The following is a 12,123-nucleotide window of genomic DNA, read 5'->3' as shown; positions in this document are numbered from 1 at the left end:
CAACGTTACAATTGAATAAACCGATATTATGTTTGCGAATATGAGGCACTCAAGGCCAACCAGCCCCGCAAACAGATGCCTGTAGAATACAAGATTAAAGCGTCAACGTTACAATTGAATAAACCGATATTATTCTTTGCGAATATGAGGCACTCAAGGCCAACCAGCCCCGCAAACAGATGCCTGTAGAATACAAGATTAAAGCGTCAACGTTACAATTGAATAAACCGATATTATTCTTTGCGAATATGAGGCACTCAAGGCCAACCAGCCCCGCAAACAGATGCCTGTAGAATACAAGATTAAAGCGTCAACGTTACAATTGAATAAACCGATATTATTCTTTGCGAATATGAGGCACTCAAGGCCAACCAGCCCCGCAAACTGATGCCTGTAGAATACAAGATTAAAGCGTCAACGTTACAATTGAATAAACCGATATTATTCTTTGCGAATATGAGGCACTCAAGGCCAACCAGCCCCGCAAACTGATGCCTGTAGAATACAAGATTAAAGCGTCAACGTTACAATTGAATAAACCGATATTATTCTTTGCGAATATGAGGCACTCAAGGCCAACCAGCCCCGCAAACTGATGCCTGTAGAATACAAGATTAAAGCGTCAACGTTACAATTGAATAAACCGATATTATTCTTTGCGAATATGAGGCACTCAAGGCCAACCAGCCCCGCAAACTGATGCCTGTAGAATACAAGATTAAAGCGTCAACGTTACAATTGAATAAACCGATATTATTCTTTGCGAATATGAGGCACTCAAGGCCAACCAGCCCCGCAAACTGATGCCTGTAGAATACAAGATTAAAGCGTCAACGTTACAATTGAATAAACCGATATTATTCTTTGCGAATATGAGGCACTCAAGGCCAACCAGCCCCGCAAACTGATGCCTGTAGAATACAAGATTAAAGCGTCAACGTTACAATTGAATAAACCGATATTATTCTTTGCGAATATGAGGCACTCAAGGCCAACCAGCCCCGCAAACTGATGCCTGTAGAATACAAGATTAAAGCGTCAACGTTACAATTGAATAAACCGATATTATTCTTTGCGAATATGAGGCACTCTAGGCCAACCAGCCCCGCAAACAGATGCCTGTAGAATACAAGATTAAAGCGTCAACGTTACAATTGAATAAACCGATATTATTCTTTGCGAATATGAGGCACTCAAGGCCAACTAGCCCCGCAAACTGATGCCTGTAGAATACAAGATTAAAGCGTCAACGTTACAATTGAATAAACCGATATTATTCTTTGCGAATATGAGGCACTCAAGGCCAACCAGCCCCGCAAACTGATGCCTGTAGAATACAAGATTAAAGCGTCAACGTTACAATTGAATAAACCGATATTATTCTTTGCGAATATGAGGCACTCTAGGCCAACCAGCCCCGCAAACTGATGCCTGTAGAATACAAGATTAAAGCGTCAACGTTACAATTGAATAAACCGATATTATTCTTTGCGAATATGAGGCACTCAAGGCCAACCAGCCCCGCAAACTGATGCCTGTAGAATACAAGATTAAAGCGTCAACGTTACAATTGAATAAACCGATATTATGCTTTGCGAATATGAGGCACTCAAGGCCAACCAGCCCCGCAAACAGATGCCTGTAGAATACAAGATTAAAGCGTCAACGTTACAATTGAATAAACCGATATTATTCTTTGCGAATATGAGGCACTCAAGGCCAACCAGCCCCGCAAACTGATGCCTGTAGAATACAAGATTAAAGCGTCAACGTTACAATTGAATAAGCTGATATTATTTGTGACGTGTCTTTTCCCAACACAACCATTTACTGTTAAGAATGACACGTATCGCATACCCTAGATGAGCCCAATCAAGCGGGGATTCGATCCAGGGGTCTAAATTTTATTCTTTTGGATTATGTATGTCAGTTGGGTACAGATATATTGCTATCACATAAGATGATGGTAAAGTTTAAGCATTTGGTAAATCATCATTACACAACTGACTTAGAAAAAATGGAGAATTTGACATAAAATGGTGCCGATGTGTAAGATATCTACTATCATCAATTAATGAAAACCATAAAAGCGTAACTACCTAGATCTGTTTCTAAATCAAAGCTATCTCAACCAAAACACACTATATGTTATGTAAAATAGTATGAACAAAAGTAATATCCCCGATAAGAATAATATATAATGTTTGGTCAGTATCGTATGAACAAAGATTAAGTAAGAAAAGTGTAAGAGAAGTAATAATATACCTAGAGCAATAATCTGTTTGTTAGGTCCGGATTGCACGAACATAGATTAGGTAAGATAGTAAGTGAAGTAAAAAAACCAATAATACCAATAACCAATAACCAATTTAAAGGTTAGGTCCGTATTGCACGAACATAGAGTAAGTAAGATAGTAAGTAAAGTAAAGAACCAAGAACACCAATAGATAATAACCAATTTAAAGGTTAGGTCCGTATTGCACGAACATAGATTAAGTAAGATAGTAAGTAAAGTAAAGAACCAATAACCAATTTAAAGGTTAGGTCCGTAATGCACGAACATAGATTAAGTAAGATAGCAAGTAAAGTAAAGAACCACTAATACCAATAACCAATAACCAATTTAAAGGTTAGGTCCGTATTGCACGAACATAGATTAAGTAAGATAGTAAGTAAAGTAAAGAACCAATAACCAATTTAAAGGTTAGGTCCGTAATGCACGAACATAGATTAAGTAAGATAGCAAGTAAAGTAAAGAACCACTAATACCAATAACCAATAACCAATTTAAAGGTTAGGTCCGTATTGCACGAACATAGATTAAGTAAGATAGTAAGTAAAGTAAAGAACCAATAACTAATTTAAAGGTTAGGTCCGTAATGCACGAACATAGATTAAGTAAGATAGGAAGTAAAGTAAAGAACCACTAATACCAATAACCAATTTAAAGGTTAGGTCCGTATTGCACGAACATAGATTAAGTAAGATAGTAAGTAAAGTAAAGAACCAATAATACCAAATTTAAAGGTTAGGTCCGTATTGCACGAACATAGATTAAGTAAGATAGCAAGTAAAGTAAAGAACCAATAATACCAATAACCAATAATCAATTTAAAGGTTAGGTCCGTATTGCACGAACATAGATTAAGTAAGATAGTAAGTAAAGTAAAGAAACACTAATACCAAATTTAAAGTTTAGGTCCGTATTGCACGAACATAGATTAAGTAAGAAAGTAAGTAAAGTAAAAGAATACCAAGAATAATACGTTATAAGTAAATTTCGTGTGGCACAACATATAAATACGATACAGAATATGAACGAAAGGTTAATTATGATAAGTATAGTAATTGAAGTAATATATTACCAATAGCAAGAAGTAATCGATACGTCCGTATCTCACGAACAAGTCGGCAGGAGTGAGGTTAAGATCTCAGCGCACCGTGGATCTTATCGACGTGATAGGATTGTACAGACTGACCTCTCGCTCCTCTGCTGGCCGGTTCGTCTGACGAGTTTGCGTTGGAGCGCATGCGCGACTTAGGCTGGGCGCACACTGGAGGAGCATTCTGTCTGAGACAAGCGTCGCGAGTCATTTTTTCAGTTCGACTTCGGCATCGCTGTGAAACAGACGTAACTACGGCACTGTTGTTTAAGTGGTTGTCCGCAAGTAGATTCCTGTGTGTTCTGTGTTGTAATCCTATATCATCCAACCTTGGAGATTGGGTAACTATAACATGTAATTTAACCTATAATTTTCCTTTTCCTCATATTTGTTTATTTAATTTCCTTCATTCTATTTTACTGTTCTTTGTTGGTATAACCAATTTAAATTTTAAGTAATATTCCTTTCGGCTGGTCCTGACATGTCGTCAGGTTTGGCCGGCAACGTGATGGACGATGAAACCTCTAAGGCAATAGAGTCTATCTTAACTAATGAAAATTCCACAATAAAACGAAAACATGAAAACGATGACATTTCTGACTTAGAACATAATCAAAAAAGTGAAATTGCTCCCCCTAAACCAAAAAAACCTTTCACAATCAGATACTATAAACCTGAAAATAAAGGCCCCTTTGAGATTATTGTTCAGGACAAAAATAAAACTAAACTCAATGCTTTTCATATAGGAAAGATTATAAAGCTACACCACACAGACATTGAGTATGTTAAACCATCCGGCCGCAATGTAACAATTTTTTGCAAAAATGCGCAAACAGCAAACAATATTGTCGATTCCCGTCATTTATCCCAATACAATGTTTTTGTACCTTCAATTAGAATACACTCCAATGGTGTAGTGAATATAGACCCTAGTATCAGTGAGGATGAAATAATTAAAGAAACTGAATCAGACTGTACCATTATTGAGGCCAGACGTATTAAGCGTAGAATCAATAGCGAACTTTGTGACACACATTATGTCAAGTTAACTTTTGATTCCGATACTCTCCCTAATTACATTCATTTAAACTATGTCAGGGTTCAAGTAACCCCCTATATAATCCCTGTGAAACAGTGCTACCGCTGCTTTGCATACGGGCACGTGGCAAATTCCCCATGCAAAAACGAGAGAATTTGCAGAGACTGTGGCGATAAATTTCATTCTTCACCATGCCAACTCCCTCTTAAATGTATTCACTGTCTAGGCCCCCACAGCAGCAACTCTAAATACTGCCCTGAATTCATCAGACAAAAACAGATCAAAGAAAGGATGAGCCTAAGAAAAGAAGACTACTTTACATCTAGTCAATTCTACCCGGTCACTTATAAGAATATTAGGGGACCCAAAAGACCTCAAACTTTTGCCGAGGCAACCAAGTCCCTTGACTCTTCAGACACTAATCATTATCCGAATCTTCCACAAATATCTCCAAGTAATAGCCTAATTTCCATCTCTAATAGATACTCATCCCTTAGCACTGTACTAGATACGCCCACCACTTCCGGGTTACCTTCAAACACAGTTTATCGAAAACCTACCTCAAACACAAACCACACCTCAAACAAAACTTTCACTACTAACTATAAACCTAACTCAACCAAACCTATATATGCTAACCCTAAACCTAAACCTAACCTAACAGAAACAAAGACAGTTGACAGAGAATACTTACAGGCTCTTTTGAACACTAAAATTACAGAAATAAGAAATAAGGTTAAAACTTCTAATGTTACAACAAAAAAACAAATAGATGAGCTACTAGCAACATTTATAATTTCAAACACTGACACTAAAAACTCTGCTAATACTACTCCAAAAAAAACTTATTCAAGTACTAATAAAAATAATAGCACTCTCCCCCCTGATAAAGTATGACAACAGAAAAGCTAAACATACTCCAATGGAATTGCAGGTCACTTAAACCCAAGTGGCCTGAGATCACTCAATTTTTGACTAAAAATCAATTTCATATTGGAGCATTTCAAGAAACATGGTTAACTGATAATGAAAAACTATCTGATAGCAATTACAACATAATTAGTGTAAATAGGCTCGATGGATATGGCGGTACTGCCTTCCTTATACATAAATCTATATCATTTGAAAAAATGTCCGAATACAATGATAATAAAGTTCAACTTCTGGAAATTAAAATAAAACTATATAATAAATGTATCCATATATACAACATCTATTGTGCTGATAGTAAAATTGACCCCACCTTTTGGAGTAACAAACTATTTATAAATGGCAATAAATATTCATTAATATGCGGTGACATGAATGCCCACCACCCCTATTGGTTCTGCTTTAAGGCAAACCCCCGAGGTAAGGACATTTTCCGGGAATACTCTCAATCCCGCTATATTATGATTAATAAAAATGCATTTACCACCATCCCCAATTTGTATAATAGACAATCTACTATTGATTTAACTTTTGCTACCCCAAACCTACATGCTCATATCACCAACTGGAATGTCTTAAATGATCCGATGGGAAGCAATCACTTCCCTATCTCTATGCAAATTGAATTCTATAGTAGGCCTACAAATGAAACACCTGTAAACAACTGTATAAGAAAAAATTTTAAATTAGCTAATTGGGATCTTTATACAAGAACTATACAAAACCAAATACAATTAATTGAAAACTTACCTTCTGAAATACAGTTTAATAAGCTGCTTGAATTAATACATTTTGCCACGGAAAAGGCCATTCCAAATATTAAAGCTCCGATAAATAAGCCAAATTTTTATACAAAACATTGGTGGACGGAGAAATGTTCACAATTTGTTGCACAAAGGAGATTGGCCTTTAAAAATTTTAGAATTAATATGACCCCAACAACATATCATATTTATCAAGTAACTCAATTAAAAACAAAAGATGTAATTAATGCAGCAAAGAAAGTAGGTTGGGAAAACTTGTGCCAAAAAATAGGCAATAAACCCTCATCAAAATATGCTTGGAATATTGTTAAAAAACTAAAAAATCCACATGATATTAAATCAAAATCTGAAATGATAGATAATTTTGAACTTGGACAAAAATTTATGCAACACATTTTGCCACAATATGTACCACACAAAACTGAAATTCAACCCCCATTATTTTCTGAAAAATCACATATACTTGAAACTAATTTTAACATCAAAGAATTATACAAGGCCCTTAAATCTAAGACAAAAGACACCTCACCTGGAGCAGATGGTATTACCTACTCCCTGATTAAAAAACTACCACCTGAGGCACTAGATATATTACTAAACTTATATAATAATATTTGGAATGGTATAATGGATTTTCCTGACAGCTGGAAAAAATTCAAGGTTGTTGCACTCCTTAAACCTGGTAAAGATAAGGATAATGAAACATCGTATCGACCAATTTCCTTAATACCATGTTTTATTAAAATCATGAACACAATGATCAAAAATAGGCTTGTATGGCTTGTAGACTATTTAAAGATAATCCCTGATGCACAACACGCTTTTAGAAAACACCTCGGATGTGCTGATTATTTGGTGCAATTAATTTCAAATATACAAACTGCTTTTACACACAACGAATCCACTATTTTGGCGGCTTTAGATATTTCCTGTGCGTATGACAATGTACATTTGCCTACTTTATGGACAAAAATGTTCATTAAAGGTATACCTAGGAAATTTATTGTGCACTGTCACAAATGGCTGGTTGATAGGCAGCTGACAATCACCTTCCCCGACTATCACATTACAAGGACCACTTGTCGAGGGATCCCGCAAGGTAGTGTCCTGAGTCCTTTATTATTTGAGATATATATATCAGACATAAATAAATGTCTACCTACTCAGGTAAAATCATTACAGTATGCTGACGATGTCACCTTATATTCATCTGGTAAAAGTTATGACAACGTACAATATAATATGCAATTTGCATTAGACAATATGAATAAAGTATTAGAGGATTTAAATCTAAGCCTAAATCCTAATAAGAGTGTCATAACCATTTTTACTAGGAAAAGGTCAATTACAGACCTCAATACACAATTTTATATTGATGGTCAAACAATAAGAGTTGAAGATAAATTAAAACTCCTAGGTATTACTATAGATAATAAATTAAAATTTAAACCATACTTAGAACAACTTATATTGCAATGTCAGAAGGACTTAAATATTTTAAAAATGGTATCATGTGGCAGAAACGGTGCCAACCCCGATTTTGTGCTGAGTATATACAAAAGTCTAATTAGATCCAAGATTGATTACTGCTCTTTTATTTATGGTCATGCTCCTAACTATATACTTGACAGACTTGAAAAAGTACAAAACCAAGCACTCCGATTAGCGATTGGGGCCTTTAAAACTACCCCTATCATTGGCATGCAATTTGAATGTGCTATACCTACACTATCCCTGAGAAGATTATCTCTTACTGAGCGACTAATTTATAAAATAATAACAGATACAACTCACCCAGCCTATCACAGTGTCATGTATCTATACATGCTAACTAATAATAACCCTTTCTGGAACAAAAAGAAAACTCCTGTATATATACAAGCATTAAGCCTAGTACAAACAATTAACCCCATAGAAAACAACTTAAAATTATTTGCTGTACCCCACGATTTAACCAAACCTATTGAAATTACTGACGTAAATGTAAGCTGCAATACACTAATTAATGGTAGATTGCTTGACAAGAAAGTCAGCAATCAAATATTGCAACAAGAATGGTATAATATGGTAAACATAACCTATAAGGATAATATTATGATCTACACTGACGGATCAAAAATTGACTCGGGCTCTGGCGCAGCCTTCTATATTCCGTGCTATGACGAAAGATATATTTTCAAACTCAACCATATCGTTTCGAGCTATACAGCCGAAATGTATGCAATACTGAAAGCCGTTGAGTATACTAGAAAGATCACAAATAGTGAAATAGTTATCTGCTCTGACTGTAAATCTGTCATCGAAGCAGTTGATCAGGCATTATTGGGGAATAATAACAGTAAGGACCTGATTTTGAACATAATAGCGGAAATGATGAGAAACAACACAAATAATTACACTTTACAATGGATACCTGGCCATAGTGGGATTAAAGAAAACGAAGCCGTAGATAAATTGGCAAAAGAATCAACAGGTCTAACTTTCACCAGCTACGAATTCTATGTAACAAATGCTGATTTCAAATCGCACCAAAACAAAAAGATTGGGACTGAAATGACTGGTATATTAACATCATCCTTAAAGGCAAATTGGTACAAAAATATCAAGCAATGTTTCACAAAGACACCTTGGTTCACAGCCTCTAAAATGTCGAGAGGTGAAATAGTTAATATCTGTAGGATTAGGCTTGGTCACGCTAATGTTAACGCATGTCTTCACAGAATTAAATGTTATTTTACACCATTATGTCTAAATTGCACAATGGGAGTGGATGAAACATTGGAACATCTAATCTTTCAGTGTCCAAAATATACGCATGAAAGAAATAACTATCTCCAAAAAACAAAAATCATTAGTGAGACATTTTCCAAGAATCTAAACTATGTAATCAGCACAGAAAAGTATGAAATGTATAATGAAATCAACAATTTTTTAAAAGCAATCAAACGAAAACTTTAAATATAAAAACAAAGTCCATCTATACACAGACACAATACATAGATGTCATTCCAATCCTGGGCTCTTCTTTCCTTGGCCTACCTTTTTTCGGGATAGGACATTGCCTGATCGGCCCCTGGCAGAGAAGAGATTCCTACACCTTCCCTTCCTGATACCCATCTACTTACAAAATCCTTAGAATATCCTAGCTTTATTGTAACTAACATAAATACTACAAAACATATTACCACTGTACATTATTGTTGTAACTAACGAATCTAAATGTTTTTTTTTTTTTTTTCTCAGATTACCAAACCGAAGACTGATGTAAAATTTTTAAAGTTCTTGTAAGAACTACCTACAAACGACGGACAACCACAAAAGTGAACATCGGGGCCTCATGGATTTTTAATCCAGGCCGCCACAAAAAGGTGGCAAAAGAAAAAAAAAAAAAAAAAAAAAAAAAAAGAGTCATTTTGACTCCACAAATTTGTCGGACACCTAAATCTACTTGCATTTCAATGGGCCGGCGCACAGCTAGGGAGCGCATGACGCGAGGCGCCTCGTGACGTCGCGAGTCATTCGAAACAGTGTCAGACTGCTAGTAGAAATTGTATGCATTCGACTGTGTTGACCATAATACACTTCTTGACAAACTTGAATCTCATGGCATTCGAGGTGTGCCCCTGCTATGGATTAAATCATTTCTAAGTCGTAGAACACAGACTGTCCAAATTACAAATCACCTTTCAAGTCCATTGGATTTGAGATATGGAGTTCCCCAAGGCTCCATCCTCAGTCCAATCCTTTTTCTGGTCTATGTCAATGACATCGAGTCATCACTTCTGTACGGGAATCTCGTGCAGTATGCTGATGACACGACTCTCTGTTTTAACGAAAAATCAAAAGAAGTTTTGGAACAAAAAGCTTTTGTTGACCTTAACAACTGCGTCCAACACTTTCATAGCCTCAACCTGACAACAAATTCCAAAAAATCTAATTTTCTGAATTTCGCCCTGCGGTCAATGGACGTTGGGTGTGGACCTTCCGTCATGCTGGGAGACTCCACATTAGAAGAAGTTTACTCCTCCAAATTCCTTGGTATATACCTTGATCGAGGTTTGACATGGAATGTTCACATTGATTCAGTTTGTTCAAAATTAGCATCTGGCGTTTATGTTTTAAGATCTTTAGCCAAATACTGCCCAAGTCAGGTGCTGATGGCGGCGTATTACGGCCTGATTTACCCACATCTTTCCTACGGAGTGATTTTCTGGGGAGCTTGTTCAAACAATCAAATTTTGAGAGTTTTCAGGCTTCAAAAGAAAGCGATCAGAACAATCGCCAACATGAACTTCAGAGAGTCGTGCAGACCTGCTTTCAAAAAATTGCAGCTGTTGACTCTGCCATGTCTCTATATCTTGGAGGCAGTTTTATTCTGTAAGTCAAAATGTGCCCTGACTAGGGGCCGTGACGTGCATGAATATGAAACGAGAGGCAGAGACAACTACCGTACTGGGCGACACAGAACGGTGGTTTATGAACACCTGCCCTCGCAGGCAGGTGTCCGTTTCATCAACAGTTTGCCTGATTCCATGAAAAACGTACAAACGCCCAAGGCGTTAAAAACTCGTCTGAACCGCTTTTTAGCATCTAAAGCATTCTATAGCGTCGACGAGTTTTTGAATTATAATTGGGAGACCTCCAATCTAGAAGACTGACACTGGCGTTGGCGGTGGAGAGAATTGGCGAGTAAGTGGTATGGATGAATGTAACGATTGTATGTCTGAATGTGGTATTGTGAACGAATGTAAAAATTTTAGATTTATTCGGTATGACCTTTGCCACATAATTGTATTATTATCAACGGCAATAAAAGACTTGACTTTTTTGACTTTGGCCTCGCGACAGCCGTCGCAGACAACAGAGTCCGCGCATGCGCATGATCTGTGTTTTGCTTCACACAGAAATGATTTGAATATTAAAATGCAATACAAACGCTTATCTGGAAGGGTAAATAAAGAAATAAAATATGCGAAAAGGACCTTTTTTTCTTATTTGATAGACAGTTGTAATGGGGATTCAAAAAAATACTGGGGGGTTATAAAGAAAATTGTAAAGAGTAAAAAATCGTCATTGAGTAGCATTAGGATGAATGGTAAAGAATGTTTGGTGGAGGGTAATGAGTATGTGGTGGCGAATGAATTCAATAATTATTTTGGTAGTTGTGGTAGCTAAATTAAGAACTGAATCATATGGAAGTGATTTGTTTTTCGAGGACAATCAAGAATATGAAGTTTTTTTTTTTTGAATGAAATAAAGATAAATTATTATGAAATTCTTAAAGTGATTTGTAATTTGCAGGACAAGCGTAATTGCAGAACTGATGCTATCAGTATAATTACAATAAAAACAAATTTAAACATATTTGCTCCTATAATGAGTAATATCTTTAATAAGTCGGTTGAGCAAGGAGTATTTCCTGATAAACTTAAGATTGCGTGTGTTGTGCCTATTTTTAAGGCTGGTGATGGGTATGAAGTATCTTCGTATAGACCTGTCTCTCTTATAAATACGATGGGTAAGATTTTTGAAGCGGTTCTTAAAAATAAATTACAGTTGTATTCTCATTTTCAACAAAACTCAAGTATAAGTGGTTTTTTGAAGTCTGTACAAAATCATGGATCTAATCTGCATTTAGCGCCTTTGCAGACGGCAATGGACATTGTTAATTATCAAACTCAGCAATTGCAATGAGCTAACTGAATTGTCTTGTACCGTATTGCCTCTAATGCGATATTTTAAACCAAATGTTATTAACTGGTACTGTATTTTTCTTTCAATAATTTCAAGAATTTCAGTATGACATTTTTTTATATCTACTGCACATGTATACATTAGTATTAATAGAAACATTACATTAATGCTTTTAAGGAGTTAGAATTAATGACCCTACCTTGTATATATATTAGAAACGATAAAATGTTGCCTGTTCAGATGTGTGTTGATTATGGGTAATGATACTCACAATTACAATACAAGAAACAAATCTAAATACCGTCCTCATCAA

At 35.9% G+C, this 12,123-nt stretch overlaps 1 protein-coding gene across 5 annotated transcripts in view; it reads right to left on the bottom strand.

Annotated features, from left to right (window-relative positions):
- LOC124369979 (UMP-CMP kinase 2, mitochondrial-like) overlaps positions 1 to 12,123 on the bottom strand; it is a 91,558-nt gene that overhangs the window by 34,957 nt on the left and 44,478 nt on the right. The window lies entirely within an intron of this gene.

The sequence above is a fragment of the Homalodisca vitripennis genome, chromosome X (genome assembly GCF_021130785.1).
Source record: "Homalodisca vitripennis isolate AUS2020 chromosome X, UT_GWSS_2.1, whole genome shotgun sequence".
In the NCBI taxonomy this organism is placed as follows: Eukaryota; Metazoa; Arthropoda; class Insecta; order Hemiptera; family Cicadellidae; genus Homalodisca; species Homalodisca vitripennis.
The sequence above is the reverse complement of the archived record's forward strand: the minus strand, read 5'-3'. Positions and strand labels throughout refer to the sequence as shown.